A 23,737-nucleotide genomic window follows, 5' to 3' on the forward strand; every position below is an offset into this window, starting at 1 on the left:
AAATTCTGAATCACAATCCTAAATTGTTCCCTATTATATATATCTGTGTGGGACACAGATGTAAAATAAATGCTGGATTATTTTAAACCATGGTCCTTATGATACATGCAGAAAAACATAATGAAGGCCATATTCAATATGCAGAGTGTGAACTGTTTTATATGTTTAGTCCTACCATTTCATGTATGACTTTCTGGAGAACTAACAAATGCAATTCTAAACTACAGCTATGAAGTTTTCCTGTAATAACTGAAATTGTATGTGTAGACATTCGTATCAAGAACTAAGCATGTGTACTTTTTAATAGCCTTTCTTTTCTATCACGTCCCAGCATCATGAACATGGACACTGGTGACTGTATAGAGCTTAACCCAACTCACAAGAGACCCTAAAAACCAAGCTGCCTTGTGGGCTTGGCATTAAATTCAGACGACTTTGAAAAGCAGTTCCAATCTTTTTTTTTTTTTTTTTTCTTACTTTGTATTTCTTTCCGTAAGAAAGCTGGGTCTGACCTATTTTTAGGATTTGGCCCATGGAATTGAACTTGGTGGTTTTCATTTCACTGTTGTTGTTTTTCTTCTTTTAGGTAAAAAAATACATAAATAAAAAATAAAGCATAGGAGTCCTGGCTGTCATGACTAGAAAAGCACTGAAGCTTTCTTCCTTTAATTATACGCTTAAAGGCATGGCAGTGTAGACACATGCTTTATGTTTCTTGGAAACTGCGGGTTTTAGTTCCCCTAAATCCTTCTAACATTTCTCTTTAAATAACTCAGTGACTTCTAATGGCCCTTAAAAGAATGACATCATCAAAACACCTAAAATTAATCTACCTGAATATTAGTTCCCATTTTGTTTGTGGGTATATTTTACCATCATGGCTTCTATTTTTTTCCACTGGTATTATTCTCTGTCCTATCCTTTGTCCATCTCATAAAGCCCTCTCTCTTTAGCCGAAGAAGATTGACATAAACTCCTTTATCACTCCAAGATCTTAGTGCAAACTGGAGGGAAATCAATGAACTTGGAAATTGTTCCATCAAAACAAGATGGCCCTCTTCCCCTTTCCAGACTCTCCTGATTGATCCTCTTGTGAATTCTTGTTAGAGTGGGTGTTAGTGGAAATAAATAAAACACAATTTGTTATCAAGTGCTTCTATTACTCAAGTTACTGAATGTTAGATGTGTAGCCATCAGGTTGTTTTCAAGTCCTGCAAGGCTTGAATGTTCCTGTGTGTTCCATTGCCTTAGGCAGATAGACAATTTCAGTGCCGGAAATCAGGATTACAAATATAAGGAAAACATGATAGGCAATTAAAATGTTTAATCATCTAAAGTCTAGAAATTAGGACAGATTGACCATCTCAGTAGATGGAAGGAATACAAACTGAGTGCCCCAAAATTGCTACCATCACTTTTGTTCCAGAGTTTGTTTTAGAGTTTTGTAGCACCCACTGAACTTTTCCCCTATCTTAACACATCTTTTTCGTATTTGAGAGTCTGGCCAGGATTGGAAACAGAGGTGTGAAAGAATTACAAGAGTGGCTGTTTTTGCACTACTTTTGGCTAGAAGTGAAATAAGCAGGAAATTCTAAAATGTCTTGAGAAAATTTGTCCTTTAGAAAACTTTAGCTTGATTGTTTTTTTTTTTTTTTTTTTTTTTAAATATGAGAATTAGACATTTGGGTTAATATGCAAATAACAATGGTACTTACATAGGTAGCCACAGTAATCATAACTAATTTAATGTCTATACGATACTTTCTAGGGTTTTCAGTATTCTTTCGAATGCTTTTTCCTCCTCTGGCGGCTACCCACACCTTATCAGGCACAAGAATTTGGTGGTGTTACTTCCATTTTACGAATGAGAAAACTAAAACACAATGTTCATAGCAAAGTTTATTTTATTGCTTTGCCTAGGCAGTACCTTTTACCTTGTAGGCGCTCGTAAATACTTTTAAATTTCTCAGTCAAGGTTAAGTGCTTAGGTGTGTTACCAGTACCCGCTAGGAATACAAATGCAACTCCTCACTTTATTAGTAATCTGAAAAAATATATATTAAATGTGTATATGCATGTTGCTGTGCTCAGTCTGTGCTGTCTAGAATCAAGATATTCAACAAATTGTTCAGCTATTTCTGAATTTATAAGATAATTTAATGTTGATTTGAAAGTATAGAAACAATTAGACAAATCCCAATTCCTTAAAAAAAGATTACTTTATGATTAATATGAAGAAGGATTTGGATTTCAACATTTATAGGAGTGTTGTAGATGCCTATGAGATGTAGCAAGTAAGAGTAAACAAAAATGAATACATTTTTATTTAGAGTTTAACCAAATAAGACTCATTAGCCTAAAACCTGACTTATAAGATCTCTCCCACATGTTCAATGTGATCAAGTTTCAAAGATATTAGTACTAAGTACTTGTGGTAATACTATGCTTGAATCAATTTGACAGTGCTATCAAAATATTTGAAGATCATTTTTTACGAATATTTGCATATGCCATGTATCCTTCACTTATTCACTTATTCATAAAGCATGTTTATATGAAATCCACATGAAAATGCAGGAGTTTGTATGGATGTTTAATCTGTATTGTAATAAGCACGAATGTGCTTCAGAGCATCTAATGATTGTTGTTACACTTGTTGGAAAGTAGAATATGGAGTGTAGAACATACAAGCATAGAGGATGTAGAAAGTATAGGTATAAAGAAAGTAGAATATTTAACTACAGAGAATGTAGTTCAAGGACACATAACTTAAGAAGTGATGTTTCTACTCTTCAGCTATCGCAATATACAAAGGTTATATTACATATATATACTTTCTTTATAAGGAAGTTGTTAAGTTCAATATAGTAAGCCTAGAGAGAGAGAAGTATGATCACAATATTCAGTTTTCATGATCTATATATGAAAATTTTCAGAGAAATAGATTTCAACTTCATAGAAGAAAGAATCTTCCAATGAAGATAGTTGTTGGAAGCTTGATTGGGCTGCTTCAGGAGGCAGTAAATTTTCTTTCAATGGAAATGATCAGATAGGTGTTGTAGTGGGAATTCTAGCATTAGGTTTGACTAGATTATTTTGAAAGCCTCCATGATTCAGAATCTTACATTTGTAAACTTCAAACATTGTCTACTTCTACTTCTTTACTTTTCAGAGGAGAAAACTGAGCCCCAAGGTAAGAAATAGCTAATATGTTTTAGGGGGTTTGTTTAAGAGGAGTCTATCCTTTTGACTTTATTTAGAAACTAGTAAAATGTAACTGTATTCTCCATGAACTGTCTGCCTATGTACTGTTGGGAAAACTGGACACCTACTGAATATAAGAAGTCTTTCATCTCAGGTTAATAATCTGACAGATACAGCTCACAAAGAACAAGTTTTGTTCATGAATAATTGGCAGTAATAATTTAAAAATTTTTTAATGTTTATTTATTTTTGAAGGAGACAGACAGCGTGAGCAGGGGAGGGGCAGGGAGAGAGGGAGACACAGAATCTGAAGCTGGCTCCAGGCCCTGAGCTGTCAGCACAGAGCCTGACCCGGGGCTCAAGCTCACAAGCTGTGAGATCATGACTAAGCCAAAGTCAGACGCTCAACTGACTGAGGCACCCAGGTGCCCCGACAGTAATAATTTTAAATTTCAATTTATTTTTTAAAATTCATGGACTTCTTTAGCCATTGGGATGGGTTTCATGGGCTTTATCGTGCAAGGATCTTCTAGAAGGAGTAAGAGAAAGGTCAGGATTACTTTGCAGATGAATACCAGGAGTTCGAAATTCACTTCCCTTTGTTATCAGTTATTCCCTTTATTATCAGTTATATGAGGCAAGATAAGCAAGATAAGATAAGCAAGATATCAGTTCCTAACTGCAGGGACAGCCATTCTAGTCCACAAAGACTAAGTATTCCCAGGATGACTGATAATTAGCCATTGCTCTGAACCTTCTGAATGCCATACCCCTCCCCCCCCATCTTCCCACTACCTTGGATGGTTTCTCCCTGCACAGACACACATGCTTCCCAAAATTGCAGCAGCTACAAGGTTAACATGTTCTCTTACTTAGTTGATTGGAAACCAACAATTAATTTCTAGCTAAAATGATGTGCTGTTTGTTCAACAAACTTATTTCAGGCCACCAAAGGCAACCTCTGGAATCTCTTCCTTCATTGAGTCAGGTTATTTTGTAATGACCATAAAATAGAGGGAAAATAATTTCACCTCTGCCATACAGTTTAGGGAAATTATGAAAGCCTTTGTTAGGTCTTTAAAGTATGTCACTGCATTTAAAAGTGTTCTCAAAGCATTCATTAGATTAGTTCATAATTAGGTTATTTGGATCATGGAGGAGGTTTTTTTTTTTTAATGTTTTATTTATTTTTGAGAGAGAGAGAGAGAGACCGAGACAGAATACTAGCAGGGGAGGGGCAGAGAGAGAGAGAGAGAGAGAGAGAGAGATGCAGAATTTGAAGCCAGTTCCAGGCTCTGAGCTATCAGCACAGAACCTGACACGGGGCTTGAACTTGTGAACCTTGAGATCATGACCTGAGTCAAAGTCAGACGCTCAACCAACTGAGCCACCCAGGTGCCCCAGGAGTTCTTTGTTTTTAATTTTCTGGCTGGTTGAAAGGATTAGATGAAATGAAATTAAATAATTTTTTTCTTTTAGAACCTTGGATCTTACATATATGAGGCACAGAAATAATAAAACAGCTACCATTTCTGGAGTGCTTACTGTGCACCAAGCATTGCTGTGTCCTTTACATATATCATCTCATATGATTTAGTTCTAATAACCCTATGATATATATCCTTTATCATTCCCATTTTACAGCTGAGGAGATTAGAGGTTCAGAGCAGTGAAATGACTTATATAAATAACATCAGCAACTCCTAAGCTGTAGAACTACAGATGTAAACCTTGATCTATGTAGTGCCATTGGAAGGTGTAAGGAATCAGAGGCTGAGTTCCATTTCTGTCTTCCAAGAACACCTAAACCTGGGTTCCTTCACAGGACTGTTCCCAGGATCCTCAGCCTGTAAACTCAGCCTTGGTCTAAGCCTTGGTCTCAGTTCAGCAGTCATCGAGCTAGGTAATAATCTGTCTAGAAACTTTAAGGCTGGAGTGTTTAGGAGCCACAGAACTGGATGATACCTGTATTGATGTGGGGAGGGGGGAACTTCCACAACTCAGAATTTCTCTCTGGTTAATTCCTTCATTTGTTAGTAGCTGGTCCTACATCATCTTCATTATCCCTTCAGTTTTCACTCCTTCATCATCCCATTTCTGTCTCACCTACCTTCGCCTACATCCTACATCCGAGATCTCTCTTGATCACCATAGGTATATATGTGACAATATTAAAAACACCATTCGAATTATGGAGGGATTGGAGGCTCCATATATTCTCCTTTTCTTCCTTCACAGGATTATCTCAGTGCTTTGGACATAATAGACACTTAAAAAAATATGTGTGGATGGATTTATTTTATAGTTTTAAGAGGAAATATGTCATCGTGTAGTAGTGATATTCAGAGACGTCTTTGGAAGATTTTTTTTGTTCACTGAAGAAAGATTCAGAAATGCTTATTAGATTTATTACCTATACTTCTTAGATGCATTAGGAATAAAGGGGGGCAGTTAAGCTTATACTTTATTTAAAGAATGAACAAAAGCTTTTATTCACTAAACAACTGCATTCCAAGTCATTTCAACTTCTATTTAAGAACTTGTTCCTTGGTTCTGGGAAGCCTTAGTTTACTTCTGTCATGCTGTGGTAGTCATTGAGTAAAACAGATGAAAGGCAGCTTTTCTTGATGCTGTGCAATATATATATTTTACATGTACTCTTTCCAGATATATGGAGGCTATCAAAGGATATGCCGTTGATAGGACTATGTGCCAGTTACCCCCGGAGGACGCCATTTCTAGTAGTATTTTACCTGAGATAAGTAACAATGATTATTGTAATAAACTCCCAAATCTCAATCACTAAACATGTGATATAGAGTGGATCAGCGAGCAGCCCATTTTGTGGTCATTCAGTAATCCAGCCTTCATCCATCATCTTAGGACCTCTGAGTCTTTTAATGGCTTCTCTACATCCAGCCAGAAAATGAGGTAAGAGGGGATCACATTAATGCTTCAGCCTGAACTGTAGTATAGAATCACGCAAGGGGATCCCGTCATGTAGCTGTGGCCCTAAGTAGCAGGGGAATGAGGATGGTAATGCCATCTAGCTGTGTGCTCAGGAAGGAGAAGAATTTGGGTCAATGTAGAACAGTAGTGGCCACAAGGTGGTCTGTGTATCTCCAGCCAAAGTCTGTTGTTTCCATAGCAGTTAGCTCGAGTGGCCCTTTACTTGCAATGTTGGGCCTTCAGAAGCAGAAAAAGAGAAGTAGCTTATTAAATAATACTTTGCTTATTAAATAATGGTTTTCTCTACTTTCTTCCACCTTTGTGAGTTTTCCTTCAAATTTTGAAAAGCGAATCAAACAAGTCTAGAGGTGTAATAAACTGTCACCAAGGAAACATGCCATGTGGTAAGAAGTTCACAGAATATAAGAATGCTAATACCAAAAATCAGATAAAACTCAAGTTATACACATTGAAAATTAAGAAAATGGCACTGTTATTGAGTTTGTTTATATAGTATCTCATAGACTTAATTTTAAAGAAGGTAGGGAGCTTATTGTTGCTTTCTTCTATAAAGACTTTTTTTTTTTTTAAATAGACTGTTAAAAAAAAGATGCTCTAAGCAGCCTACCAAATGGAAGAAGATATTTGCAAAGCATATCTATGATAAGGAATTAATATTCAAAATATATAAAGAACTCATACAACTCAAGAGCAAAAAACCTAAAAACTAAAACCAAACAATCAATTAGAAAGGGGTAGAAAAGAAATAACAAGTATTGGCAAAGATGTAGAGAAAAGGGAACCCTTGTGCACTGTTGGTGAAATATAAATTGGTACAGCCAATTTTGAGGAGATTCCTAAAAAAATTAAAAATAGAATTACCATTTTATCTAGCAATTCTACTTCTGGATATTTATCAGAAGGAAATGAAAACAGATATGTGGATACCATGTTCATTGCAGCATTATTTGTAATAGCCAAGAAAAACATGGTAGGAACCTTAATGTCTACCAATGGATGAGTAGATAAAAATGTGGGTTACCATACAGCCAAATAAAAGGATGAAATCTTACCATTTGTGACAACATGGGTGGACCTTGAGGTCATTATACTAAGTCAAATAAGTCAGACAGAGAAAGACAAATACCATGTGATCTCACTTATATGTAGAATCTGAAGAATAAACAAACTGAAACAAAACAAAACCCAAACTCATAGATACGGAGAACAGATTGGTAATTGCCAGAGTTGGGGGATGGTGGGAAGGTGAAATAGGTAAAAGTGGTCAAAAGGTACAATCTTCCTGTTATAAATAAGTTCTGGGGATGTAATATACAGCATGATGATGATAGTGACTAATACTGTATTGTGTATTTTAAAGTTGCTAAAAGAGTAAATCTTTAAAGTTCTCATCACAAGAAAAAAACATTTGTGACTGTGTATAGTGATGGATTTTGACTAGATTTATTCCAGTGATCATTTTGCAGTTTGTACAAATATCTAATCATGTTGTATAACTGAAACTAATATAATGTCATAGGTCAATTTTATCTCAAGAGGGAAAAAAAAAAAAAAAACAACGAAGGAAAGAAATGATGCTTTGCTTTACTCTATAGGCAGATCTATGAGGGTTTTACTAACAATGGTCCTTATCCCAGCAAGCGTCTGAAACAAGTCTGGTAATGAAAAGTACTTGGTGTGTTTTCTGGAATGAAAATGATTTCAGAGATAATCCAAATGGGAAATTTTGACTGTAGAGAAACCATGATGCAGTTAGAGGACTAAAACAGTACTGTACCTAGCAACTAGCTCATTTCCTGGCAGTTACTAAGCTGACCACATTTATTCATTCAATTCACTTGTTAAACACCGTGTCCCAGGCACTGTTTCTAGTGCTGGAGATGTAGCCATGAACAAAGTGGGCAAATATCCCTGTCTTCATGGAACTTAATGTTGAATATAAGCTATAAAAAATGTTATGTGATGATAAATGTTGTGGGGAAAGGCTGAGAAGAGGAGATAGGAGGACAAGGAGGGTAGAACCTTTAACTATGAGATTCAGGGAAGGTCTCACTGAGTGAAGACTTGAAGGAAATAAGGTAGTAAGCTATCCTTCTATCTTAGATAAGAAGAGTATTCCTGGCAATGGGTAACAGCAAGTACAAAGGTCGTGAGAGGAGAGTGAACCTGGCTTATTCTAGGAACAGTAAGTAGGCTACTGTGGCTGGAACAGAGCCAGGGAAGGGTAATGTAGTAGGAGATGAGGTCAGAGAGAAAACTTGGCTGTTTTCTTGGCTGTTGAAGGTGGCATGATAGGGAAGCTCTTGGAGGTCACAATAAGGATTTCCTTATGTCCACATTTAGTGACGTAGGAGCCAATTCAAGATTTTGAGCAGAGGAGTGACATGACTCAACATGTTTGAAAAGATCATTCTGTCAGGTATATTGAGAATATAGAGTGAGGGAATGAGGGTGGAAGTAGGAAGACCAGTTAGGTGTTTGTTGCAATAAACCAAATGAAAGTGATACTGGTGTGGACCAGGAAAGTAGCAGCAAAGATAGTAAATGCTGGTCAGATTCTGTATATATTTAGAAACTAGAGCCAGTGGGGCTTTCTGATGGATTCAACATGGGGTAGGGGGCAGTGAAGGAAAGAGAGAAGTCCAGGAAGACTCTAGGATTTATTAGCCTGGCCTGTGGGTGGATGCAGTAGCCATTTACTGAGACGGAAAAGACTAGGGGTAGAGTGGGAAGGAGCTCGGTTTATACCAGTTTCATTTGTGATACCTGTTAGATATCCCACTGAAGGTGTCAAGTATGCAACTGGATATTTAAGTCTGGAGTTCCAAGGACAGGTCAGGAGATTTAAATCTGGGAGAGCTTAGCAAATAGAAGATATTAAAGCCATGTATCTGGGTGAGATTACATAGAGAGTAAGTAAACACAGAGTGGAGTACCAAGGACTGACTGGGTTCTGGAGGAGTTGCTTTTTGGGGGAGGTGATGGAACCAGGAAAGGAGACTGAGAAGTGACAGTAGGCAAGACGGAAACCAGAAGAGTAGCCCTGACTTAGATGTCAAGTAAGAAGAGTGTTTCTAGAAGAAAGCAGTGACCGAGTATGTTAAATGTTGAAAACTGACTAATTAAATTAGGATCAAGGAATGACTATTAGATTTAGCAGTGTGGAGGCTCTCAATGCCCTTGACTAAAGCAACTTCTTGAAGTGGTGTGGGGGAGGGGTGCTCTTTGAAGTGAGATCGAGAGAAAATGTGTCTCAAAGTGTGGATTGGAGGCAGTAAAAATAGATGACACTTGGGAGAGTTTTGGCACAGAGGGAAGAGAAATAAGGTAGTACCTAAAGAGGAAAGGGGTATTAAGAGAAGGCTTTGAAAGATGAGAGGACTAGCATGTTTGTTTTTGCACTTGATCTTAGCCAAAAGGCTGAGAAGTGATAGCATGTTTATTTTTGAATAATAGTGAGTAGAATGGGGGAAAATGGGCCATGAAGAAGCGAGAAGGGAGGTTTGGCCAGGAGGGTTTGGGAGCTGGGCACAAATGGAAGGGTTGGCATCATCCAGGGTCATAGGCAGCCCACAGACTGATGGCAGAGAATATAGGAAGAATCGAGGTTTAGGAAGAAAAACGGAGAAGGTGTGAAAGAGCTCTTTAAGAGAGAGATTAGGAGAATGTACATATTAACAAAATATGATGGCTTGATTCCATTGTGGTCCAAAGATTGTTGGAGTCAGAAATCTTGGAAGAGTAAGATGAAAATAAAGGGTGGTGAATAAAAGTCTTATAAATGAATGACAGTTAGTCTGTTTCCAACTGAGTTGTGAGGCAAAAGGGTATTGAGCATTTCCCTGAGATTTAAAAGTATCTTGAGACATTTTTGGGAACTGTAGGCTTGTGCATTTAGTACAGCCATGTATGCTCATCCGGGAAGGCCAGATTAACATTGACATAGACTTCCGCACAGTATGTGGCAAGACTAAATGAATGATCTTGGCCAGTAGATTTTGCAGTTAAAATAGGAGCCAGTGAAGGGGGTGGGACGAGTTGGATAAAATACAGCCCCCAGGGAGGGCTGGAGCAAGAGCCCTGTGCATTATGCCTTCCAGACCCTAAACGGGAAGTCGGGCTTCAATAGCTTTGACTTACAAAATTAATACCCTCCAAAGAAAATTCACCTGTTGCCAAATCTAATGCCAGGCTTTGGATGCTCACGGTTCCTTCAAGTCTCTTGTTTGTTTTCATTTCTTTCTCTTTCCTTGTTCTTTTTCTTCTCCTTCTCGCCAGAGTTTTCCGACCTCTTAGGCATGAATGCTAAAGGGCTCGCAATCTATCTTTTTGATGAATTGGGTAATTGGAAGGCCATAATGAGAGGGGAGGCATGGTTAACACTTGGGTTTAAAATGCATTTCTCCTGGCTGTGGATTTCCCTAAATTTTTTGTGTACATATAAACACACTGTTTGTGTCTTGCAATTTGGCCACTTATTTTGAAATCCAACTCTTCAGAACATTCCTTTTTAGTTAGGTAAGGCTGACAAACAACAGTTCTGTCAGAAGTAGTTCTGTTGACCTAGGTGCCAAGGATTTCTTATTTTTGTTCCATATACCTTCATTTTTAGAATCAGATACCTGAAAGCTGCTACACTTGATCTATCACGCAGTCAGATGTCAGTATTTAGCAAATGCTTTTGCCACTAATGGTTTTCACACTTGCGTTGTTTCGCACAGTCTGCTTTTAAACCTTGTGAGTTAAAGTTTCCATTCAGTATCACCAACAAAGAGGAAAGAAGCATAGACATAGTTTTCTTATAAAGAGGGTAGAAAAATATTCGCTACCATACACCAGTTTGGGTGTTGAATGGTGTTAAGACGAAAAGGATTTAAAGATCACTCTTAAAATTTGGCTGAAGAAAATGTGAGGGGATTTTGATATAGGAGTGTTGAGATATATTCCACTTAATTTTTTTTTTTTAATTTTTTTTTCAACGTTTATTTATTTTTGGGACAGAGAGAGACAGAGCATGAACGGGGGAGGGGCAGAGAGAGAGGGAGACACAGAATCGGAAACAGGCTCCAGGCTCCGAGCCATCAGCCCAGAGCCTGACACGGGGCTCGAACTCCCGGACTGCGAGATCGTGACCTGGCTGAAGTCGGACGCTTAACCGACTGCGCCACCCAGGCGCCCCTCCACTTAATTTTTATTAGATAGATTTTAAGATGAGCTATTTTCTTTTTTTTTTTTTGTCACATTGCTTTGAGTTTTGACTGAGCTCAAGAATGGAAAAATAAAGACTTTATTATTGCTTTTAATGGAGAATGACTTTTTCTGAGCATGAATATTATATATGTTCCTTGTAACACATTATGTAAATAGAGAAATATATAAACTACAAAGTACAAGTCCTTCCCACAATCCTACCTCCCAGAGATAACCAAATTCATCAGTTTAATTTGTGTCCTTCTACATAGGTATGTGTATTTTTATCTTAGTTCTTGAAACAAAATGAGCTCTAATATAACTCACGTTAGCCTCAGCGTTTATTTTGTTAGCAAATTATGAACCTATTTCCATGTATATTTTCCTGATTTATTTTAAGAATAAGCTCATATTTATTTATTTCATTTTTGGGGATTATTTACATTTCTAATTTTTACTATTACAAGGAATGCTGCTGTTCACACCTTTGTACAATGGGATAACATCACCTTCCTACTGGTTTATTGGCATTAATACATACATATACCTATACATTCAAGGTGTCTAAAGGAATACAAGCCACATAAGTGCTTCAGAAAGTTATTATTTATTATTCTATTTTATTTGTTAGTAGTGAATATGTCCATATGACAGACTTTTAGAAATGAAGTTATTCAGTTGATAAATATTAACAAATTGCCCTTGTAAAAGGTTCTATGAAGGCATATGCCCATAATCAAGTGAATAAAGGATATTTGTTTCCCCCTTCAGTAGAAGCATAACATACCTATACAAAAATACATGTAATTGTATTGACTCAATCCAAGTGAATTCATTTGTGTAACCAACATCCAGATCAAGACAGAAGCCATCCTTGAGTCCTCACCCAGCCATTGTTTGCTCTTCGTACTCTGAAGGTAAACACCATCCAGCCTCTATCACTGTGTACTAGGGTTCTCCACTTATATCTAGCTTCTCCCACCTGATTATGTTTATATCAGATTACCGTCTGTGTTGTGGCAGAGGTCAGTATTTCATTCATCTCTTCGGTATGCTATTCTAGAAATACATCGTATATTACCCAGCGTATTATTGATGGACATTTTACGTGTTTGTTACAGATAACACTATTTTGATTCTTTCACATGCCTTTGATGTGTGTGTGTGTCTGCCTATATGTGTATGTGTGTGTATGAGTATATATACATATATACTCATATATACATATACATGTATACATATATAGATATATATATACTCATACACACATATGTATGCATGCATATCTTTAATTTGTATACTGCATGTGTATATATACGATATATACATAGTATGTATACACACACATACTCTGACATTCACCTCAGAGTAGAATTGCTAGTTCATAGGGTAGGTGTGCATTTAGCTCTCCAAGTTTTCCAAACTGGGCCAGTTTATCACAGTGACAGCAGTGTAAGCTACCACCAGTTGTACATCCTGGCCTATTCTTGGTATTATTTATTTTTTTAAATTTTAATCATTCCGATGGGTGTGTAATGGTATACAGTTGTGGTTTCAATTGTACTTTCTCAATAACTAATAACAGTAGCATCTTGTCATATGATTATCAGTCATTTGGAGGTCTTCTTTTATGAAGTACCTTTTCAGGTCTTTTGTCCATTAAAAAAATGGCTTGTCTTTTTCTTATTTATTTTAATAGGAGTTTTTTTTTCCTGGGTGTGTGTCCTTGATGTATATGATAACCCATATTTGATATTTTATATCTAATTTTATCTAGAGATATTTTTCTCTTAAGCATGTCTATAAAACAACAAGTTCTTAATTTTGATGAAGTTTGTTTTTTCAGTCTTTCCGTTTATAATTAGTGCCCGTGTCTTGCTTAAGAAATCCTGGCCTATTCAAGGCCATGTAGTCATTCTCTGTTTTTGCTAGGAGATTTATTGTCTCACTGTTCTTTTTCAGATCTATAATACGTTGTAAATTGATTTTATGTGGTATAATAAAGCAATCAGTACTCATATTTCCCCCGTATAGGTAGCCAATTGACTGTACCACTTATTGAAAAGCACTATGGTGACATTTTTGTTGTAAATCAGATGACTCTATAGATATCTTTTCCTGGCCTATCCTGTTTTATTGGTCAGTTTATCTATCTTTTAAAAAAAATTTTTTTTAATGTTTATTTATTTTTGAGAGAGAGAGAGAGCATGAGCAGAGGAGGGCAGAGAGAGATGGAGACACAGAATGTGAAGCAGGCTCCAGGCTCCGAGTTGTAGCACAAAGCCCAACACAGGGCTCGAACTCACGAACCACGAGATCATGACCTGAGCTGATGTCGGACTCTCAACCGACTGAGCCACCCAGGTGCCCCTCTATCTTTTTTGTCAAAACCACATGCTTGATAACAAGTCCTCATATCTGGTAGTGCAGGCTTTCTTGGACTTTGAGTGTGATAACTCTCCATTTCTTTAGACTTTTCAGTGGTAAAGCTAGCAGAGGTCTTAGATATATTTAATCACATTTATTCTTAGATATTCATGTTTTTTTATATTTTATATTAACTTGTTTACATTTAATATATTTTTAAATTTCAGCATTATTGAGGTATAATTGATGAATAAAATTGTAAGATGCTTAAGGTGTACATTGTGGTGATTTGATATATGTATTCATTGTGAAAGAATTTCCTCCATCTAGTTAATTAACACATCCATCACCTCATAGATTTATCTTTTTTTTTTCTTGGTTCTACTTTCTAAAGAAGTTCTACTTTCTTAGCAAATACACACACACACACACACACACACACGTAACTGTTTACTGCTAGTATATAACAAGAATTTATTTTTTTACTATAGTCAGTAGACATGATAGCACGATATAATATCATTCCTTTGAAATTTTTGAGATTTGCCTTAAGGCTGAGAATATGGTAAATTTTGGAGGATGTCCCATTTGCAGGTGAAAAGAATATATATCTTGCAGTTGTTAGGTGGAGGATTCTGTTGACATTCCAAATTGCTAATTTGGTGTTACGATCTATATTTTTATTGATTATTTTGTCAGTTTTTGTCAGTTATTGAAAGAGGCATTTAAAATCTGTATCTGTAAAATAAATAAATAAATAAATAAATAAATAAATAAATAAATAAATAAATAAAATAAAATAAAATAAAATAAAATCTGTATCTGTTATTGTGGATTTATCTATCTCTCCTTTTATTTCTATTAAGTTTTTGCTTTATATATTTTGAACCTATGTTACCAGATACATATATATATATATATATATATATATATATATATATATATATAGTTTTATCGTTATAAACTAAGCTATTTGAAATAACTCTTCCTTTAACATTTTTGTCTTTGTCTAATACCCTACAGATATACCATCTTTCATTGCTTAACTATTTATTTAACTATTTAATCTCTTTACTTCATCTTTTATCTGTCCTTTATTTATGACTTGTCTTTTAAACAGTATATAGCTGTTTTGACACTCTTTCCCATGAATTAGAATATGTAGTTTATTTACACTTAAATAAAACTACTATTGAGGTTTAAATCTACTCTAACACTTTTTTTTTTCCTTTTTATTGGTTAGGTCTTTCGTTTTCTCCTCTTTCATCACTTTTTTAGATTAAATATATTTAAAAAAAAATTTTATCATGTTATTTATGCCTTCTTTTATTATCCTTTTCGAAGTTACCCTAGAGCTTATTTCATATATCCTTACCTAATTAGAGCTGCTTTAACACCCTATGAAAAACATATAAGGATTTTAAAATATTTTCATTCCATTTATCATCTTCCTACTTCTCTGATTTTCCCATTTAAAAAAAATTTTTTTTTACATTTATTTAGTTTTGAGAGAGAGAGAGAATGAGACAGAGTGTGAGTGGGGGAGGGGGAGAGAGAGAATGAGACAGAATCTGAAGCAGGCACCAGACTCTGAGCAAGTGTTCAGCACAGAGCCCAGTGTGGGGCTCGAGCCCACAGTGAGATCATGACCTGAGCCGAAGTCGGATGCTCAACTGACTGAGCCACGCAGGTGCCCCTCTGATTCTCCCTTTTTTCTGGAGTTTTGGATCCTCAAATTGTATTTTCCTTGGTAGCTCTGAACTCTAATTTTTGTCTCATCAGCTCTAGAGCATAGCTTCTTGCTTGACCTCAGATCCCTGCACCAGATATTGGCCGATATGGCTGCCCTTTGACACCTTCTAGCTGTGTTCAGATACATTTTCTCAATCTTATCTAGATGATCTTGGTACAGGTATTAGTCCGATGTGGAGTGCTCCATCATAATCTGAAATGGAAGATGTTTCCCTGTCCTCTTTTCAGAGTCTGGATATTAGCTACCTTTTTATTATTTGCTAATTTGATGGCCAAAAAATTCACATATTGTCTTCATTTGTTATGTGGCAGGCATCTTCTTGGTTCACTGTGACTCCATCTTTTAAGTCATATTTAGTTGGTTCAGGTGTGGATACCTGATTAGAGTTGCATCAGTGAGTCCCTTGCATGGGATTTTCAGGCTTGGGACTAGAGAGAATTTGAAGCTCTGAGTATAAATTCAGGGGCCACTTGACATTTGTGCTTTCTACCAAAGTGTGTTTTGTAGTACAGATAAATAAAATGAAAAGTGCGAGAAATGCAATGAAAAGATGTGGAAAGAGAGATCAGGCTATGTTGGATTTCTTGATTCAGTAATCACAGATGCATCTCTGTTTTTCCTGTGGATTTTTTTATTATGGTAAAATATCCATTACATAAAATTTACGATTATAACCATTTTTAAATGTACAGCTCAGTGGCGTTAAGCACGTTCACATCGTTGTACAACCATTACCACTATCCATCTCCAGAAGGTTTTTTTATCTCCTCAGACTGAAATTCCATCCCTATTGGACAATAGTTTCTGTTCCTCCCTCCTCCCAGGCCCTGGTAACTGCCATTTTACTTGCTGTCTGTATGAATTTGTTTCCTCATATAAGTGAAATCATACAGAATTTGTCCTTTTGTGACTGGCTTATTTCACTTAGCATAATGTCTTCAGGGCTCATCTGTATTATGTATTTGTCAGAATTTCCTTCCTTGGGGGTGCCTGGATGGCTCAGTTGGTTAAGCGTTTAACTTCAGTTCAGGTCATGATCTCGAGGTTCGTGAGTTTAAGCCCCATGTTGCACTGACAGCTCAAACCTGGAGCCTGTGTCTCCCTCTCTCTCTGCCCCTCCCCTGCTCATGCTCTATCTCTCTCCCTCTCAAAAATAAATAAACTTTAAAAACAAAAAAAAGACATTCCTTCCTTTTTAAGTTTGAGTAGTATTTTGTGTATTACACCACATTTTATCTATTTACCTGTTGATAGACATGTGGTTTGTGTCCACCTTTTGACTGTTTTAAATAATGTTGCTGTCATCGTGGGTGTACTTGGATTGACTTTTACATTTTTTGTTTGCCTGATGCATTTTTTTGTTTTGCAAATTAGACTTCCAGTGCTACTTGTAACCCAAAAGGTCCCAACTAACATGCATGGATCTGTTCCCAGACTATTCTATTCCTTTGATCTCCCAGCCTTTTTTTCTGGACCAATACCACACTGTCTTAATTATGTTAACTTCATAGTATGTTTCTGAGGTCTGGTAAATGAGCTTTCCCTCATTAGTCTTTTAACAAAAATGTGTTGGCTACACTTTCAGCTTTTTTTCCCCAGATGATCAATTGTCAAGTTCTAAAAAGAAAACAAATGGAGTTTTGTTTGGTATTGCACTGCACTTTTTGTTAATTTGGGGGAGAATTAACATTAAAGCTTTTGAAAGTTATATAGGTAGCATGTCCATTCTTAAAAGCACCAAATACTAGTAATGCTGGCCCTCTTTCCAGTTGTCCCAGTCCTTTTCCCATTTTGATGTTGTCCATGAAAAGCTCTGTTTTCTCCTCTACTCAGTCCTTTTTTTTTTAAAGTTTATTTATTTGAGAGAGAGAGAGAGTGAGAGAGAACTAAGGTGGCCTGCATTTCAGTACAGTTTTGGCACTAGCCAGGGGTAGTGCAGATCCCACAGGTTAAGCTTGTTCCCACAAGACTGCCCTCCCCTACTTTAGACTCCAGCAGCAAGTCTGGGTTATCACCTACACTTCTGACTGGCTATAAATTAGGATTCCCATGACCCCCTCCTGGGTGTGATAATTTGCTAGAATGGCTCACAGAACTTGGAACCATTTACTTAAGTTTACTGGCTCATTAAAAAGGATATAAGTGATACAGATGAACAGCCAAATGAAGAGATTTATAGGGCGAGGTCCAGGAGGTTCATAAATGTAAAAGTTTTTTTTCTCACGGAGCCGGGGTATGCCACCCTCCCAGCATGTGGATGTGTTCACCATTCTAGAAGCTCTCTGAGCCCTGTACTTTTGGGATTTTTGTGGAGGCTTCACTTTGAAGGCATGAACGTTCATTAACTCAAACTCTAGCATTCTCCCTTTCTGGAGGACAAGGTTTGGGGATGAAAGTCTTTCTGGTGACCAGCCCCTATCATGAGGCTATCCAGGGCTGACCAAGAATCGCCTCATTTAGAACAGAAGAGCCTTCTATCATCCAGGTAATTCCAGTGGATTTGGGAGCTCTGTATCAGGAACCAGAGGCAGAGATCAGTGTATATATTTTCTGTTATTTCACAGATGTATAGCCTTCTCTATATTACTCATCTAATTTGTTTTTATTTTTATTTTCCTTTTTAAAAAATCTGAATGATATGTGGCATGTTTTTACTTTAATGTCTGTATTTTTAGATCTGTGTGCAAATGCTACATCCTCTTCTTTCTTTTGATTTGCTCTAGGGCATTCCATTGTATACATGTGCTTTATTTATCTAATAATTTTCCAGTTGATAGACCTGTAGGGTATTACCATTTCAATATTACAGCAAAATTACCATGAAACTTTTGAAGCATACTCTTTTGTTCACATTCTGTAAGAAGCTACCAATAAAGTAGATTGCTGTGTTTAAGGAAATACACATTTGATTGTAAAACTATTATCAAATTATCCTTCAGGAAGTCAGTACCAATTTATATTCCAAAGGGGCAATAATACCCATATCCCTGCCTCCTTATAAATTCATGAGGATTATTATTACAATTTCTTCCCATTTGTAGCAAAGGGTTTTTTTTTTAATTTTTTTAAGTTTATTTTTGAGAGAGAGAGAGAGTGAGCAGGCAAGGGGCAGAGAGACAGAGGGAGAGAGAGAATGTCAAGCAGCCTCTGCACTGTCAGCATGGAGCTCAGTGTGGGGCTCCAACCCACAAACCATGAGATCATGACTTGAGCCACAACCAAGAGTCAGATGCTCAACCGACTGAGCCACCCAGGCAGCCCAAAAGTTGTTTTTATTTTTATTTTATTTTAATGCTTACAATATGGTTGAACAGCTTTGCTTACTCATTTGGTCATTTTCATTTCCATATCGTAGAAATCCAGTTTGTAAACTTTGCCCATTTTTCTGTTTCTGTCATTGATATAGCTGTTTGTTTTTTTCACTGATGTGGCCTCGTTGATTTTTGCTATATATATTAAGTATTAATATTTTGTCTGTAATATCTATAATTAAAATATTTCCTCTCATGCTGTTGTCGTTTTGTAACGTTGCCTATATATCTTGCCATATAGAAGTTTTATGGCTGATGTAGTCAGATTGGTCATTTATTGCCTTTTTTTTCATTTATTGCTTTTTAAAGGATATATCTCGTGTAGGAAGGCTTCCCTCCTCTAGGATTATAAATGTATTTTCCTTCATTTTCTACTATCAATTTTATACTTTTAAATCTTACATAAGATTCTTGGACATCCAGAATTTATTTTTTGGGCATATATTAAGGCTGCTATATAACTTACTGCTTTTCCCCCATTTGTATTACCGTGTAGGTAAATTACCTGATCGTATTTTTTACTCATTTTTCAAGTGGGCTGATGAAGGCTGTATTCCACACCCCTCCCCCCTCAAATGTGGGAATCTCTAGTTCCATCCTTTCTTCCTTGAACTCAAATGTTTTCACAATATACTAAATTATCTTGTAGTCATGGCTCTATTTGTGTATCCTCTGTTCTGGCCTACTTGATTACTTTTGTGCTAATAACCATGCTATTTTATTTATTGTGGGTTTGAAAAATAACATTTTTTCTTTAAAACATAATCTCTGCATTTCTGATGTATTAGAATCAACCTGTCATGTGTCGTCTACAATCTTATTGGGAATGCATTGCATTTCTAGATTAATTTGGAGACAGTTTACATCTTCATAAGAGTGAGACCTTTTCTCTAGGAATGTATATCTCCGCTTAGGTCTTTTGGTGTGTGATACGTGAATGTTTTATAGTTCTTATTTTAAATATAAATTCTACCTATTCATGCTAAACTTATTTTTAGTCATTTAAATTATTTTTGCTAGTGTGAATGGAAATTTTCCAGTTATGCCAGTAACTGGTTATTTTCGGTATAAAACGAAAAAAATGTTAACTGTTAAAAATATTTATCATAAACATGAGTAGCTTACTGAAATGATTTTTTTATTTGAATCTCATGAATTTTCTTGATGTATAATCATAATGTCTGCAAAAGCGACTTGTCTCTTTCTTTTCAATGTGTATATTCCTTTTATTGCTGTCTTTTTGCATTACCCAGAGTCTCCTGAATAATGTTCAATGCCGTGTTGATAATACACATCTGAATCTTTTTCCTGTCTTTAATGGTAATGCCTTTAATGTTTTATTTTTAATGTGGTGTTTCCTGTTGGTGGCTGATATTTATATCACACATGTACAAATTATACATGTTGTAACAACAGACATGGTGTATGTGAGCATATCGAGGTCTGAAGTAAAGAATTAAGCACAATGCATTGTACTGAGCACAATGTATTGCAGAAACACCTCAGCTCTTAGAATAGCCAGGTTGGAATCCTGTCTCCATCACTTATTAGCAGTGTGAGACATTGAGAACAATACTTTATTCTCCAAATTTGTTTCCACATCTACAATAGGAAAATAACAATACACATGGGAATAGCATTGTTATAAGCAATAAAAAATAATATATATCAACAGGTTCACAAAATGCCTGATGTAGACTGGATTCAATAAATCTAGATTCACACCCAGTTTGCAGAAGACTTAACAGAAAAAGCCAAGGTAAAAATAGCAGAATATCATTCATTGTATTTCTCTTATCCTCTCATTCTTAGTTGAGGGCCTATGATCTCCTACCATAATATATAGTTTGTATTTGTGTATTTAATTTCAGTAAAATGATATCTATGGAATCTTGATGACATCTATGGAATCTTTAGGGCTGGATCCACTTTATAACTAAATCAAGGATACAATAAATGAATGAGCCTATGAAGTTTGACACTTTCTTGATTTACAAATAAGTAAAAAAAAAGAACAACTTCTTTCAGACTCTTATAAAGTTGATTAGCTCTGTAGATCCATTAAAAAATATCTAATTACACTAAACCTTTTTATTTAAGGTCCAAATCACTTCATCTAGATTTGAAAGTCATGTAGGAGTGTCCAAAACCAAGGTAAGGACCACTTTATTATGAAGAAGGTTTAATAGTGTTTTTAGGGTCAAGTTACCGTTAAGTTAATAAAGAATTAAAATAGAAACCAGTAAACCTATTACGAAGTACTTTATACGTGTTCAGATTTTGATAACTTAGAAAGGCAGAAGCTAGTACCCCCATGGGCAAGTTTATTTCTTCTACTTAATCCCAGTCAGAGCTGATAATCAAAATGGCTTGGATGGCCTTACACAGTTTTCCCAGTTTGGACAGGTCCCATCCTGTCATGTGTAATTTAGATGGCAGGTATCGACACACATACCTTATTAGCTGTTGTTGGTTACAACATCCTGTGATTCTGTGGCTTTTGGAGGAGATGCCCATTTCATGGAAGTCTCAGCTTCCATATAAAGCATGAAACAAGTGAAATAGGTTTTAACCCACCCAGGTAGGTTGTGAGTCTCTGTGTGTGGCACAGACCATGTTTTCTGTGACTTGTCACCACATAAAATTCAGCTTAGAATTCAAAACATGGTGTGTGTTTCCATAGATACTTTAATGGCAGTTAATGAAAATAATATTTGAGTAGTTTAAGGACTGTGAAAGGCAAACTTTATAATGTGCAGTTTTGAAGTCCATTTTTCCAAAGAGATTCTGTGCTTCTTGATGATAGGAATGTAAAATACTCATATCTGTAATACCAACAAATGCTAGTGGAGTAAGTGCAAAACAATAATTTGCCAGTTATCAAAATAAAGTTTATTGAGTGAACCACAATTAAATACAAAATGGGGCAAATACAAAATGGGGTGAGAGTACAAAGAAATATAAATTTAAAAATAACCAATTCCCTGGGGTGCCTGGGTGGCTCAGTCTACTTGCGACTCTTATTCCCGCTCAGGTCATGGTTTGTGAGTTCAAGCGTAGGATTCTATTTATATAAAATTCTAGAAAATGCAAATGACAGTGCCCACCTGGGGATAGCAAGTTGCGTAGGACTGGGAGAGAGAGAGTACAAGGGGCCGATGGAAACTATACATAGGGGTTATGGATTATTCATTATCATGGCTCTGGCAATGCTCCCATTGTGCATACATATATGAAAATATATCCTACACCTTCAATAAATGCAGTTTAACGTATGTCAATACCTCCATAAAGCTGTTAAGAAATAAAGATACCATATAAAATCTGGACTCTGTGCTGACAGAGTGGAGCCTCCTTAGGATTCTCTCCCTCTTTCTCTGCCCCTCCGCTTCTTGCTGTGTCTCTCCCTCTCCCTCTCCACCATCTCCCTCCCTCTCCCTCTCTCTCTCTCTCTCTCTCTCTCTCTCTCTCTCAAAATAAATAAATAAACTTAAAAAAATAAACAATTCCCATTGTAAGAAGACATAGGAATAATAAACTGTCTTGGGAGGGTGGACTGTACTTCCTTCTTGTTAGAAAATTGTTATGTAAATGAGTAACATTATAATAGTAGTTTAGCTTTAAAAGATCAATGGGCAGAGAGAATGCTCCCAGGGAAGTTCAGTACCTTTATGTCTGAAAAGCTTAATGGCCTTCTCTTTGAGGGATGGGGACATTTTCATCTGTTCTCCAAATGCACACTCACACATAATGATCTGGAACCACTGAGATTAGTGGCCAGCAATAGATGTTAATATATGGAAAGCCAAGTATGTTTTAAGAGTATGGTGGGCCCTTGAAGTGTGCACACTGAGAATACTGTAGGGCAAATGAGCAAAATCCCCAAAGGAAAAAGAAGTGACTTTATTTTTTACCCATCCTACCAAAGGCCAAATTTGCTGCTTTCAAGTAAATCAAGATGAATATAGGTGATTTACTGTCGCGACTGTGTGTGTGTGTGTGTGTGTGTGTGTGTGTGTGAGCATGCACGTGTGTGCATCAGCAAGACCTTTCTATTGCCAAGAGGCTACGTATTTCTATATTCACTTAATGAGACTTGATTTCCTCCACTTGCAGTCCAGCTGGGAAGTTTTGCTCTTTTTCCATGTATCCCCAGACACAGGAGAGGTCTGAGGGAGTGTGACGCAGGCAGGGGCCCGTGGCCTGGCTTCTCCCCCCGTCACTGCCTGCCTTTTGGGGCCTGGCCTGGTGTGTGGCTGCTGTTTATACCTGCTGAAGTGCTTTCTGTGTTCGGGTGGCCTCTGCCAGCTTACATGCTTGGAGCCCCAAGCTGTTCATCAGGTCTGTCCCAGAGCTTTGAAACCTATGAGCTGGCGGCTGGGGCGAGAGAATGTCTCTCTCACTTTCTGGGTGAACTCCATGTTTTTTCCAAGAGGTTAGATCACTGTCCACAGTCCAGGCTTGCTAGACAGAATGTAACAGTTACTGTTTGAGACATCCTGAACTTTTAAAGGCAAAAGGCGGAGGGGGAAGGGAAAGAAAGTTCCCAAGGTCAGCTTAACAGCTTGAAAATGAGCATTTTTATATCTGGTAAACAAAGATTTTTTTTTTTACAGAACTGGAAAGCTTTATCACCAAAGAAGGAAAAAATAACCTTTCTTGTTATGGCAAGAGGGTATGTTGTTCCACCCTTACCGGTTTCATCTCAAGTCGTGTTTGAGACCCAACCAGATTACTCAGCGGTTGTGGCAGGGGTATTAGAAATGATGTAATTTTTGTAGAAATGTACGTGGCCACATCTCTGGTTCTCCCATCGGTCCATAAGGATTCCTAGATTTGTCTTGTTTTCAAGTAGCAAAATTAGGAAAACTCTGACACCCGCTTGTCCCCTGCCCACAGTTGTGTGTTCTTTCTTCCTATTGCCCCCCTGCCTTTTCTTGTT

At 36.7% G+C, this 23,737-nt stretch overlaps 1 protein-coding gene across 2 annotated transcripts in view; it reads left to right on the top strand.

Moving 5' to 3' along the window:
- The window catches only part of LOC112862002 (uncharacterized), a 314,201-nt gene that overhangs the window by 54,116 nt on the left and 236,348 nt on the right, over window positions 1-23,737 (top strand). The window contains exons 4-6 of one of the 2 annotated variants that reach the window (XR_015251544.1): window positions 13,559-13,728; window positions 20,896-20,949; window positions 23,412-23,466. The exons of the other annotated variant lie outside the window; for it this stretch is intronic. The gene's annotated coding sequence lies outside the window, so the exon portion shown is untranslated. Of the gene's footprint in view, window positions 1-13,558; window positions 13,729-20,895; window positions 20,950-23,411; window positions 23,467-23,737 lie in introns of those variants that run through there. 2 annotated transcript variants of the gene reach the window in all.

This window comes from Puma concolor, chromosome B2 (genome assembly GCF_028749965.1).
Source record: "Puma concolor isolate L17-30 chromosome B2, mPumCon1.1.hap2, whole genome shotgun sequence".
Lineage (NCBI taxonomy): Eukaryota > Metazoa > Chordata > Mammalia > Carnivora > Felidae > Puma > Puma concolor.